This window comes from Sinohyriopsis cumingii, chromosome 19 (assembly GCF_028554795.1).
Source record: "Sinohyriopsis cumingii isolate HCF-2022 chromosome 19, ASM2855479v2, whole genome shotgun sequence".
Taxonomy (NCBI): Eukaryota; Metazoa; Mollusca; class Bivalvia; order Unionida; family Unionidae; genus Sinohyriopsis; species Sinohyriopsis cumingii.
Genome location: NC_142979.1, coordinates 677,575 through 692,041, shown reverse-complemented (window position 1 = coordinate 692,041; position 14,467 = coordinate 677,575). Strand labels below are relative to the sequence as shown.

General features: G+C 39.0%; 1 protein-coding gene across 3 annotated transcripts in view; it reads right to left on the bottom strand.

Annotated features, from left to right (window-relative positions):
* LOC149775028 (sulfotransferase 1B1-like) overlaps positions 1–12,653 on the bottom strand; it is a 44,414-nt gene extending 31,761 nt beyond the window's left edge. Inside the window, exons 1-2 of one of the 3 annotated variants that reach the window (XM_089944368.1) lie at positions 12,505–12,652; positions 12,107–12,338 (exon numbers count right to left, since the gene is read on the bottom strand). The gene's annotated coding sequence lies outside the window, so the exon portion shown is untranslated. Of the gene's footprint in view, positions 1–12,106; positions 12,339–12,504 lie in introns of all 3 variants that reach the window. The other 2 variants (XM_089944369.1, XM_089944367.1) reach the window with 2 other exon arrangements.
* Positions 12,654–14,467: the final 1,814 nt, after the last annotated feature.

Sequence of the window (14,467 nt, the reverse complement as noted above, 5' to 3'; positions counted from 1 at the left end):
CTTAACCTTACCCAGTGACAGTTCCATGGAGGTGTTTCCCAACAACACGTTGTGCTGTTACACGGCCAAATTACCTCAAGCCATCCCCTTAGATCACGAAGCCCATTGGGAAGTGGCTTTAGTAGAAATGATTCACCCGACCCAAGTCCTCAATGTCGTTGCCAATCAAAATAAATTTGATGTGGAAGTTTATGACGAACAACTGCAAAAGTGGATGGATGACAATATCAAATATAAGCATAAAACCCCTAGCACAAAAAAACAACATTACACCATCTATCACTTGTTCGTTCCCCCAGGTTATTATTTTAGTGGTCAACATTTGGTCAACACCATAACCAACAGGTTTAATGGCGTGTTTGGGGAAGCTTTTAAGAATGTCAAGAACAAAACTGTCACCCTGGAATACCACAAAACAGCTCGTCGCTTCCTGATAAAATTTCCTGAGGATAAAATCATGGGTTTCTATTTTTGTGATGAATTGTTCGACATGTTGGGTGGTGACATGGAGATGAGGAAGAGAGTAGAACAACAAAAAAAACCCCCCGAATTATCCATCATTTACGACAACGAGACTTTTGGCCAGTATTTTCGTACCCCGGTAGAACTGAACCAAGGACAGAATTTGATGTTCGTGTATTCCGATGTGGTGGAATACAACGTGGTGGGACACACCTCCGTGCCGTTACTACGTGTCATTCCTTTCAAAGTGGATTCTGCCACAAACGCTGACGAGGAAGGTGGAAACACTTACCACGTCCACCGCGAATTTGTCCATCCTCACTATTTGCCGGTCAGCAAGTCGTATTTGGACACGGTCAACATTACTATAAAAGGAGATTTGGGACAAGATATTCCATTCACCAAAGGAAAAGTCACGGTGAAACTCCATTTTCGAAAACGGTTCTCTCACGACTCGTAAGTCATGTATCCAGTGTACCGAGGGGTGGCTCGACAGCGAGGACACGGTTTAGGAGACATGTTAAAATCGGCCTTTCGTTCGGTGGCCCCGGTGTTGAAACCGATGGTGACACGAGGATTGCACGCCTTGAAAGATGCGGCACTGACACAAGGCAAAGAATTTCTCCAAAATGTCATCATCGACAAACAAAACCCTAAAGAAGCCTTCATGAGGGCAGGCAAAAATGTCTTGCTGCAAACAGGCAAAGACATTTTAGGCCGACGAGACACACCTATAAATGCCCTGCAGGCTACCGAATCAGGCATTCAGCAAGGACAAGGCAGAAAGAGACGACGACAAAGAAAACACCCTTTCACCAGACTTCAAGCGAGAAAGGCCAAGAAAAGAAGAACCGTTCGAGACTTAGACGTTTTCGATTATTGAGACACAGCAACAACAAAAAAATGATGCACCGAGAGTCTTGCGCCTGTTCCAAGACGGAACTGGATCTGTTTGCCATGCCCCCCACCATGATGACGATGCAAGAATCCCAATGGGTGGAATTTCACCCCGTCTCCTCATTGACAGCCTCAGCTCCCATCGAGTTTGAAATCAAAGGACAGCCCGAAGATTACATCGATCTGAATAGCAGTTACTTGTACCTGAAAGTCAAAGTTATAGATAAGAATGGTGATGGAGTTGAAAGCACTGAGAATATAGCTCCCGTCAACAATTTCATGCATTCCTTGTTCAGCTCAGTGGACTTGTACTTGAACAACAAACTGGTCAGCAGCAGCATGGATACTTACCCTTACCGTGCCTACCTGGAAAATCTCTTGACGTACGGAATAGATGCCAAGAATACTCATCTCAATGCTTGTGTGGTATGGGAACCTGACGAAGCGAACAAGTTTGACATAATACAAAAAGACAATGACGGCTTTGAGGAAAGACGAAGCAAAATCTTAAATAAGAAGAGTTTAGAACTGATGGATCGTTTGCATTTGGACATGTGGTTGCAAGAGAAATATTTGCTGAACGGTGTCAATGTTCGCCTGAGACTGAATCGGAGCAGTGCCGCTTTCCATTTGTTGGCTGATAGTGATGCTACTACTGGTGGCAATCCTAAAAGCCAAATCGAGGAGGCCAAACTCTACGTACGACGCGTGGAAGTGTTACCTAAAGTGGGAAATGACATCAGTCAAACGTTGAGCAGAACGACTGCCAAGTATCCCATACGACGTGTGGAAGTGAAAACGTTCACCATTCCCCGTAACCATCAATCCATAATCGAAGATCATCTGTTCCAAGGACAGTTACCCAAGCGTTTAATCCTTGGTATGGTCCTGAATTCAGCCTTCAATGGAGACTTCGATCAAAATCCTTTCAACTTTCAACACTTCAACGTGAAGAAAATCGAAGTCAGTCGCGATGGCAAGACCTTGTGTACCCGGCCCTTTGAGCCTAAATTTGATCCCGAGAAGAATTACTTGAGATCGTACTTGTCCCTGTACGAAGCCACTGGTCAGTTAGGAACCAACACCAGTCACGGTATTACGTACGAAGATTATGCAGGAGGCTACGCTTTGTGGGCTTTCGATTTCACTCCAGACCAAGGCAGCGACGAGGGACATTTCCACCCTATAAAATCAGGCCAGATTCGTGTGGAACTTCAGTTTGCAGACCCAGCCCCTGATGTAACGGTGAACGTCATCCTGTATGCAGAATTCGATAATACCATAGAAATCAACAGTTTGAGAGAAGTCATTCTAGATTATTAGAAAGCCATGGAAGACTGTTATCCCTCTTTACCTAGTGGAGAAACTTTGGAGATGGAATGTAAGGAGACCGTGGAAGGAGAAGAATCTCAAGACAAAGACGAAGAAGTTCTGATGAAGTCGAGATGGCCAGAACAAGAAGCCCATTTAGTCTCCTGTTTTGCCAAACACTTGGTCGACAAAATGACGGAATTGATCAAAAAAAATTGTTATGGATGTCAAAACGATCATCCCAGTCAAATTCAACACGATAAATGCCTGATGTTAAGTCAAGAAGAAAAATTGGACGAGTATCTGGACGAAGCTTGGAGTCTCATCTCGAACAAAGACGTGTTGCACCAGTGGTATAAAGACTTGCGTGAACATTCTTGTCCACCATTAACCACTCAAGAGATCCATCGTATCGAAGCTCTCCTGAATCAGAGTGAGGAAACAGAACGAATAACCGTTTATTCCTCAGACATTTTCAAGCAAAAAGTCAGGATCGAATTGACGACTTATTATTACCTGTGAAGAAGAAAAAAGCACACATAAAACATGGATACCTGGGAACTTTATTACCTTTTGAACCACAGTTCGTATACGTCTTCTTGGAATCCCGTCGTCTGTGCTAAAGATGAACTCCCTCATCGCAAACCTAAAGACCATCAAGCTTACGTGATCAACACGGACGATAGTCATCTCCCAGGAACCCACTGGGTAGCCGTTTACTTTCCTCAAGAAGGATGTGTGGAATATTTCGATTCGTACGGATTGCCCCCTTTGGAAGACGATATCATTGACTTTATGAGAAGAAATGCTCAAACCACCCGATTCAATAACGTGAAATTACAAGGCACAGATTCCTTGGTGTGTGGACAATATTGTGTGTATTTTCTGCATCATCGCAGCCTGGGCTATTCCTTAGAACATTTAGTGACTCATTTCGATCCTCGTTCTTCTGCTAGAAACGATGTGAAAGTAGATCGATGGTTTTGTGACCATTATGCTTATCTTTTGTCTCAAGCTAGGAAACGTAGTGTCCATCAATGGCCTAATGATTTCCAACAGTGGAAATCACAATTTCATTCACAACGTTGTCAGCCTTGTTTGAAGTAGATTGTAATTGAAGAAAAAAATGTTTGTGATTTGAAAAAAATTGTTTGATGTTATAGTGATGGATTATTGTTAAAAATGTTGCTGTTTAGTGTTAAGTGATTTTTTGAATAAAAAATGTTGTGTTTTGAAAAAAATGCCTTTGTGGTTTGTTTAGCTAGAAGAATGTTGGATTGATGCTCTTTCATTTCTTACTATCCCTCTCATGAACATTGCGGCTCGAAAACCGTGTGGGGGATGTTTTCCTTCACGTCCGCGCTTTCACTTTAAGAACCGGGTTGTTCCCAGTCTAGCCATCCATTGTCGACTCATCCTCCTAAGAAGATGTGCTCCAAACTAGCTAAGCTCAACGAAGCCTACGTGAATTTGCATAGGGTCAGACACAGTCTGATACCGAAGCCAGAAGAAATAGAGAATGTGAGAATGTTAAAAATCACTGAAGACCTGATAGAAGAGCTCTTCAGAGAAGAAATGAACAGGGAGAAAGAAGAATGGACAGAGAAGTACAGACTTCAGAGACAGCAGCAACAGCAGCAACAGCAGCAGCAGCAACAACAGCAACAGCAGCAGCAACCTGAAGCTGACAGAGGCTTTGTGGATTGTCGTATCGACACCAAAGAATTCTTCTTCTCTTTCCGAAGAAGCAGACCAATCGCCAGAAAGTCTATCCTCAGAGGACATCGCATTCTTAGAAACTGAAAAAAGAATGCCATAGCAAAAAAAAAACAAAAAACAGCCCTTTTCAGGGCTACCCAATACTCTAGAAAAGAAATAACGATCCATTTGCCAATGTGTATAGGTAGAGTAGTGTGAAAATAAACACTAACTCTAGCTTTTAAAAATGTAAGCGTATGAGTTAGTGTGATTGTGTTTGTAAGTGATAAAGTAGGTTGGTGTGGATAGTAGATTAAAATGATGTTTGTTTTTGGGGTTGTTTGAGGTGTATATTAGGGGTTAGATTGGATTGCTTTGCGTATGTGGATAGTCTATTGAAGTGATGGGTAGCATAAAAAAGTGAGCGAGTGTTTCTTTTAGGTCAGCGCGTTGTTGTTTTTGGTCATGATCTAGGTAAGATGAATTTTATGATTTTAGGGGGATGTTTTCCATCACGTCCGCGCTTTCAGTATAAATTGAAACTCGTTGGGCAGTCCAGCTACCCTTGTTGATTGATCAACACAGCCAGAAGAATGACTAGCAGAATAGTGAAACTGTTAGAACTCCAGATGCACCTGGAATATGCCAGGCGGATAGTAAACGAACTATCAGCGGAGGCTATAGTAGAAGAAGCAAGAATAAAGAAGGAAGAAGAGGAGAGAAGACAGAGGGAAGAAGAGGAAAAGAAAAGAGAAGAGAGGATGTCATTTAATATTCCTGAAACAGAGGATTGGGGTGCTGAAGCGAACCATCCTCCCTCTGCGCTCCCCAGAAGAAAGGTGAAAGAAGACTGGGGAAGAAGATGCGTGTGCGGCGCAAGGCCAGGAAGGTGCAACCATTAGATAGGTGCATCTGGAGTTTAAAAAAACAGCCCTTTTCAGGGCTACCCAATACTCTAGAAAAGAAATAACTATTAATTTGCCAATGTGCGTAGGTAGAGTAGTGTGAAAATAAACACTAACTCTTTATTAATAGTATAAGTGTATGTGTTTGTGTGTTAGTAAGAGCTCAGGTAAGTTTGTGTGAATAGTAGATTATGGGTTTCTTAGCAAATGTGGAGAGTATAGTTAGGGTTATATTATATGAAATGAGAAAGTAGGGGGATGTTTTCCTTCACGTCCGCGCGTTGTTGGGTCATGATCTAGGTAAGATCCATTTTATGTTTTTAGGGGATGTTTTCCTTCACGTTCGCGCTTTTCGTATAAGAACCCACAGTATTAGTTGTTCAAACCATTCTGCAAAGAATAAAAAGAAGATGGCATCAAACCACCTTAACAAAATGGAAAAATTGCAAAACGTGATGGACAATTTAGGAATGTTTGAGCAAATGTTGGTTAACCTAAACGAGGATCACTACTCATATAGTCCCCATAGAGTGAAGATGGAGATAAACAATTTACGAAAAATGAAGGTAATCATTAGTGATCTGTTGAAAGAAATAAAGGAGGAAAAGGAGGATGAAGAGGAAAGGATAAGGATGAGAGAATGGAATGAAAAAATTGAAAAAGAAGAGGAAAATGAGAAGAGGAAGAAAGAAGAGGAGGAAGAGAAGAAAGAAGAGAAGGAGAAAAAAAAGAAGAGAAAGAGTGTTGGAGATAAAATAAGAAGTTGGTGGAGGAAAAGAAGAAATTAGAAGAAGAAAAACCAAAGGCCCTTTTCAGGGCCAGCCATATTTCTCGAAAAGAGATAGTCTTTTGAATTGCCTACCCCTTTTTTAAAAAAATTTTTAAAAAAAAAATCCCATGTTAAATTCCCCTTGTCCGTAGAGTGACCCACGATTTATTCCCATGTTAAATTCCCCTTGTCCGTAGAGTGACCCACGATTTTCTCCATGTTAATTCCCCTTGTCCGTAGAGTGACCCACGATTTTTCTCCATGTTAAATTTCCCTTGTCCGTAGAGTGACCCAGGGGTCCCTGTAATGCTAATTCCCATTGTCCGTAGGGTGCCCCCCTTCACTACTCTTAGTTTGTAACCATATACTCGTTTACTAAGAATGCAACGACATATTTATAAAAATTACATTCACCCAGAGAGTCAGTACCTTTTTCCCGAGTAGCCCATGAGCAATAAGCTGAAAGGTATAAAGATCCCCACTGAAAGCAAACTGTAAACCTGGTTTTTATTTAAAACTTTGGTTAGTATCGGATATTTGAAATTTAAAAAATGAACACTTTAAATCATCTGGGTGCTATATTTCAACACTTTACCATCCAAAGTTGTAAACAAAAACGTATTTTCTCTAAATCTTTCTATCACCGTCCTCTAAAAACACAGTACGATGTAGCTTTCTTGCATTATAACAATGTGTACAAACTCTTAAACTATTGTTTGCACAGCGGTTAGTGTGCATCGAATGTGCACTACTTGACTTAGGATGCCGCTGTTTCGCTGCATTGTGCGCAGAAAGTGTTTTATTATTTTATTTTAGTGTTGTAATATTGCCAAACAAATGAGTTGCTGTGTTTTCTCTTGTAATTCTTTTTTTCTTCAAACTAGTAGTTTTATATATAACATACTGCGCTAGGAATTTTTTTATATAGTTTTTAGTGCTGTCGGACGAGAATGGGTTAGTGCCAAACCTGACTCTGCAATTATACTCGCAAACCGTTATTACTGGAGCTGATTAAATATCGATATCACCAATATAGGGAAGTCGGTTCTGACCTATTTTTATCCATCACTTAGATACACGTATGCTTCATTATTAAACAATCTGATCCACGAAAGGTGAACAAATACATTGACAGGAAAATTGACTTATAATTTCCGATAGAAATGTTCATCTCCCATTTAGTACAATGTTTTAAAACATAAAATATTACCTTTCTTACTTGTATTGATTCTTAATCACTGGCACCTGCGTAGGTACGAATCTTTATATGGCATTAAGTATTTTTTGAACAACCATATATCCGATTCCGATAGGCAACATCGGAGACAAGAGACAGGGCAATCAAAATAACGGTGACGTTGCGCATACAGGTGTGAACATTTTACTTATGTAATTGTCTGTCACTCACAGAGAAATAAAAGACTACCAGTCCAATATGGAAGGTCATAGGTATTTAATATATTTCTCATTGGTGTTGAGTATCAAAATCTAACAGAAGGAAATTAACTTAATATGTACATTACCTTCAAAATTTAAACAATGGAACAGTTTTGAAAGTGACACAATCTAGTGAGTCGTGCACGCACATCGATATAAGAATGAACATTAAATTCGTGTCCAATAGTTTAATCTAAATGTTTCCTTTCCATAGTTTATAGTGTTTTATTTTTTAACAAGAAGAAGCATGTACATCGTCTTGTGGGGATAAATGCATGTCATTTCCGGTTAGCGTACTCTGTAAGTGGAAAATCGTAGATAAGTTTGAATAATCAAAATATTATTTCTTCTTTACACTTTATAATTTTTAAAAATTCTTTTTGTGCGAGCATAACTACTTTTATTCATGTAATGCAAATCTGATGTAAACAGAAAAATGTTGCAGTATGGCCGGTGATTTTTAAACAAATAATAAAGCACTGGATAGAAGATGTAAACAAAGAACTCACTTTCTTCTGTACACTTGTGCCTATTGGCCTCTGACATGTATATATTGATAGTAAAATAACAATCGCTTTCTAGTTGGGCGCACGAATGGACAGACAGACAGACAGACAAATAGATAACTATATAGATAGACATATAGATATTATTCTGTATGTGTTTCATTAAATAGCTTTAAATAGAAATTGCTTTACACAAACATCCACTGAATACCTGCTCTATTTCTATTTTCCATCTCCAAGATAAGGTCTCACTAGATAGTTTTGTATTTTGATACCTCCATATTTTTTTACGTACAAGGCATGAACATAATTATCATAAGCCTAGCATTTATAAATTCGCACATAAGCTAATTCTGTAATGTGGTTTAGATTTGCTTTGAGTTAGGCTTGAAAATGGGTTGGCTTGTTTGGTGATTGCCTGTCACAGTTAGACTAGCACTGGGGGGCCCCAAGTGGTCGAGTGGTCTAAAGCGCTCTCCGTTACGGATCACTGCCATCTCACCTCTGTCTGCGTGTGTTCGAGTCTCGGATTCGGCCAGTGTGGGTATGTGAGAAAGCTTGCCAGTTGCTTCTCGAGGGTCGGTGGTTCTTTCCGGGGATTTCCCGGATTCTTACTCCACCATTAATACTGGCCGCCATGTATATCCTATCGTGTGCTGGAAAATGGCGTTAAACCCTACAACAACAATAAAAAAATAGACTAGCATTGGAGATCAAATGCGTAACTTGGGCTGCAAACGAACTGCCGACTTGGCTTACGTATTTGCGTATGTGTGCTACAGAGGTAAATATCTAAAAATCAAGATGGTCGAGGGATAGTGAAAAGTATGCTAATTTGTTATAGTACTAGTGAATTTCATTCATGCATAAGGCACATACTGATTTATTTAGCTGCCTTGTCACAGGAAAACATTCAAAATAGCTATTTGCTGTAAAAATGAATGTAATAAAGAGGGGTTGGTGGCAGTATTGGTTCAGTATAAAAGCCACGAGTTGTATAAGGAATTAGCCTGATTGCCGCAGTCAAAATCTCACATGCATACTTTCAACAAAAATCATTACTTTGTTTTAATTTGTATCTTCAGTGTAAAATTATTCTCCTTTTTCTGCAATAGGTCATTGTCGTATGAAAATTCACCAGATAAACTATCCAGTGAGACCTAACGTAAGCTTTGTATATGAGCGATGGCGAAACACAGCATACAAGTGACACGTCTGAAACCGTGTTTATCTCAAAGCCAATATCTAAGAATCTATACAGCAGGCTGTTAGTGTTCTAGCCTTGCGGAATGTAAACCGTCAGATAATCATTTGACAGTCGTATGGTATTATCACAATCTAGTAATTGAATTTACATTATCGAGGAAAAAAGTGTCATGCAGCTTCCTAGTTCAATCAATATTTCCTCTTATTCTCTGTAATGGCTCAATTCATATTAGACATCAGCTTTTTCACTCAGAATCCACTAATTTGAACAAGGCTGGAAAACCATAAAAATTCGTTTATTACGCAACAGATTTGGAATTATTTTTCATGCACTAAAGGGCAAACCACTTCATTTTCCTGGGTAGGGAGTTGCAGCATTTTCTTTTTAGACCAAGTATTCTTTTCTTGGCATGTTTTTGTTTCTCTCGACAAAGATTTCCGGCTCTCGCATAGCTCGAAAAAGATAATCTTGCTAGGAGGTAGATATTTAGTAACGCCATTATTTTAAATAGCAAATCTTGCTCGGAGGTAGATATTTAGTAACTCCATTAGTTGAAAAAGATAATCTTGGTCGGAGGTAGATATATTTAGCAACACCATTAGTTGAAAAAGATAATCTTGCTCGGAGGTAAATATTTAGTAACTCCATCAGTTGAAAAAGATAATCTTGCTCGGAGGTAGATATTTAGTAACTCCATTAGTTGAAAAAGATAATCTTGGTCGGAGGTAGATATATTTAGCAACACCATTAGTTGAAAAAGATAATCTTGCTCGGAGGTAAATATTTAGTAACTCCATCAGTTGAAAAAGATAAGCTTGCTCGAAGGTAGATATTTAGTAACTCCGATAGTTAAAAAGATAATCTTGCCCGGAGGTAGATATTTAGTAACTCTATTAGTTGAAAAAGATAATATTGATCGGAGGTGGATATTTAGTAACTCCATTAGTTGAAAAAGAAAATCTTGCTCAGAGGTAGATATATAGTAACTCCATTAGTTGAAAAAGATAATCTTGCTCGGAGGTAGATATTTAGTAACTCCATTAGTTGATAAAGATAATCTTGGTCGGAGGTAGATACTTATTAACTCCGATAGTTGAAAAAGATAATCTTGCTCGGAGGTAGGTATTTAGTAACTCCATTAGTTGAAAAAGATAATCTTGCTCGGAGGTAGGTATTTTGTAACTCCATTAGTTGAAAAAGATAATCTTGCTCGGTGGTAGATATTTATAACTCCGATAGTTGAAAAAGAAAATCTTGCTCGGAGGTAGATATTCAGTAACTCCATTAGCTGAAAGAGATAATCTTGTTCGGATATATAGGGTAGATATTTAGTAACTGCATTAGCCAGAAAAGAAAACCAGCGAACTGTATTGATGTACAGCAAACATTATATTCCGACTCAAAAGAAAATCCATGCCCTCTGTCCACCCTTTATGAAATCATCGGTACCCAAGTCAGTAAATGGGCTAAAAGGAATTTAAAGCGTCATTGATAAAGAATATACATACACTGTTGTACACACACATGACTTATTGTTTAGGGTAAGCTGTTCATACTTTATGGCCCGTCATTTAGAAATAGTACAACTTCAGACTCAAAAGGTTGGAAAGTATATAAACATTTAAAAAAAATTAAAGCCCGATTTTTTCAGAGAAAAGATATCACAAATAAAACCTATTTTCATTTTTTTACATGTTTCTAAGTACATCTCATGTTTCTATCGTTAAAAATTCATAGAGGACAAACACATCGTTTTTGTCGTCTGCTCATTGAGTTTTCAAGGAATGTCACAAGGATTTTGTATATAGTGCAAGTTTCGATTCTAAAAATATTACGTTTACAACTTTTTGTTAAAATAAAAAAAATGAATTGAAACATTTAAACTAAGATCAGTTGGTTCAGTGAGAGAGAGAGAGAGAGTAAACTTCTCGAAATGTTTGCTCCGTTCTCAGTTTTGATATTTCTAATGATAATAATATCGGTGTTATGTTGTTTGAAATAGCAAATGAAAATTCAGCTAAAGAACTGACACACTTACAAACATAACAGTAAAGGGCAGACACATGCTAATACGGGTTTATCATGCAAACACACAATTGGACTTTGACAGCTATAAATTAATAATGGAAAGAGTGGAAAAAGGGGTATTAGTTTAAAAGAAAACACGCAGTCGCGCAACGACACTTACAAACAAACCGATAAAGGAAGGACGGCAGGTAGATATATTTTGTCATAAAAACACACAATCACATAACGCTTTTTAATGACAAACATTCGTTCGCGGGATAAAAGCAAAGTAACAGTCTTTTTTTTGTTGTTGAAAACACGCAATTACTAACAGACCGACTCGCTCTTACCAAGATTTACATTCATTCTTATAGTATGCCACATTTCCTTGTAATTTTATAGCAAGTATCCTGAATACCGGATTAAGGCCTTCCAAAGCTCTAAGTACTGAAATTATTATGGTGACCTCCCCACCCCCACCCGCACCCCCCCACTCACAAAAAACGTGACACAAAAAAAAACAATATTAAAAGCTAAAAGGTGGGAAAATACTAGTGTTGTGATCATTCTAAATCAAATACACGTGCATGCAGATCGAAATGGTTATATACTGGTCATATATAATTCATTTCAATTTTATCATCAGCAATTAATTTGAATCATTTTTGGTGCCCCAGTTGGGCTGGTACCTTAAATACGTGCTTAACATGCTTAATGGGTAATCCTGCACTGTGTATCCTTATGCACTTTCCACATTCTCTAAGTATCGAGAGGTATTCAGCTCTTTTCTTACAACTGATACCACTTGTGTGTCCCTTAGTACTCTCTAGACTAGACTAATGTAATTCTCTTCTGTCTGGTTCGTATGAGCTATCTTCTACAGAAACTTGAAAACTTCAAAACACACCTTATCGAATCATCCTTTGAATACCAAGAACCGAGTACTCCTCCCCTGCTACCACTGGTTTGATCGCTACAGGATCAAATACACAAACTGTTTTCTATGATACATTTCGCTGACTGCCTCCAGACCAAAATACCTATCTGACCTATCTAACCCACATGTACAGCAATGGCGTCCCTAGGATTGGTGTCACCCAGTGCGGTAACTCATGGTGTTACCCCCATGAAACTCCTTCCTACAAAAAATTAAAATTTTGTATAGACAGTCATGTGCGGTAACTTATGGTGTCAACCCCATGGAACCCCTTTCTGTACAAAAATTCAAAATTTTATATACAGTTATTTTGGTGTCACCCCCATGACGCCAATACCCACGTGTACACCCCCCTTCCAGATACTTACCCCTCTCTACCGATACTCGTATTCTTATTATTCCCACTATCGAAACGAAGTCTTACGTACAACGTTTTAAATGCATACCAGAGCCCATATATCTGGCACGAATTTCCTTGTTGATCTTCGGCACAACGACAATGTTATCTCACGCACCAGTGCTCTTAAAACTCAACTATATCGACTGCAAGAACATATATAAGTAGTAAAGGGGGACAATATACGGTCTATGGGACTTTTATGTAAAAAATGGCTGTTTGTTGGCCTATAGGGTCTATGTGACAATACCAAGGGGAGATTTAACATGGGTGGGACTATAGCGGATCAATGGAAAGTTGAACATAGGTTGGGACTGTATAGGGTCAATGGGAATTTAACCTATGGAATGTAGAGCGACAATGCATTGGGACTGTCTAGGGTTTATAGCAGTTGAAGAGGGGTGACGTCACGGTACTGGACACTGGTAATAATGTTGCAAGTGGCTGACCTCACTCGGGTGGAACAATGTGGCAAGGGGCTGATCTGAATACGTGTTACCCTAGGAACAAGTAGATATAGACATAGAAACGTGGCTGGAGACAGGGTTAGAGACATAGACATATAAAAACAAACACACACATACAAACGTAAGCGTGCACACACACACACACACACGAGCGAATACAAACACACACACAACACACATACATACAAACGTACGTACGCACACATACCCCCCCCACTTTTAGGCAAGATAATTTTTTTTCTTCGAGGAAATTGTATGACCCTGAATTGGGCTTTTGGGTAACTTCTTTTTGTCGTCTAACTTCTGTCTTCTCGTCTTCTCCTCCAACAACATCTTAATTTCTCCACTACTTTCTTTTTTTCTTCTTCTCCTGTTTCTTCGTCCCTGTCTTCTTCTCTTCTCATTCTCTTCTTTTTCAATTTTTTCGTTCCATCTTTTCATTTGTTCTTTTATCATCCTCATCCTCGTTTTCTTCGTTTTCTTTGATTATTTTATTTAATATTTCTTTCCCTTTCCTCAAAATAGTAACCTCCATGCTGAGTCTTTACGAGCTATAAGCCCCATCCTGCATCCTCACTAACATTTCATATATCTTCTATGATATCCACTACTTCCTGCACTTTAATCGTTTTGTCTAGGTGATTGCTGATCATTTTTTTTTTATTCAATGTTGAATGGCGCGAATGACGAATGCTTCACTTTATATTTTTCAAGCACGGACCTGAAGGAAAACATCCCGTCTCATCAGCTAGCCGTACCACCTACCCAACAATACACAATGATGAGATTGGTAACTTAAAAAATTTTTTTACAAGCCAAGACATTAATATCAAACTTTTTGAGTGTAGGAACATATTTTTTTTAAGATATAAAACAAACACATACACAAGCGTACATGCACACACAAATACACATACACACACAAACGTACGGGTGCACACATCCATGCAAACACACATACAAACGTACGCACACACACAAATACACATACACAAATGCACACAAGCGTACGCGCTCCAAGCACACACATATCAGTAAAGGAGTTAGTGTTTATAGTCACACTGTTTCACATTCACACAAATTCGCAACTTGATCAGTCTCTCTTTACTAGAGATCTGGTTAGCCATAAGAAGAGATTTTTTTTCCAACTCCAAAATACACCTGGTTAATGCTGACATCTCCCAAGCCGGGCACCATAGACACATCTCCTACTCGAGTCATTGTCCCAATTCACAGTTTTGGTTTGGAGCGCAGAGGCAGTTTGATTGGCTTCATTACCATAATCTTCAGTTTCTCGGATTCTGAAGACACTGTTTGGGGGACAACAGCTCTTGGTACTTGTGGTAGTGGTTGTGGATCTGGCTGTGATTGACGTGGTGGCTTCCCCACCCCAGGCTTTACCTCACACAGAGACCTAATCATCAGGTGTGGAAGGACTGTACTCTTCTCTTCTTTCTTATTTTTCCT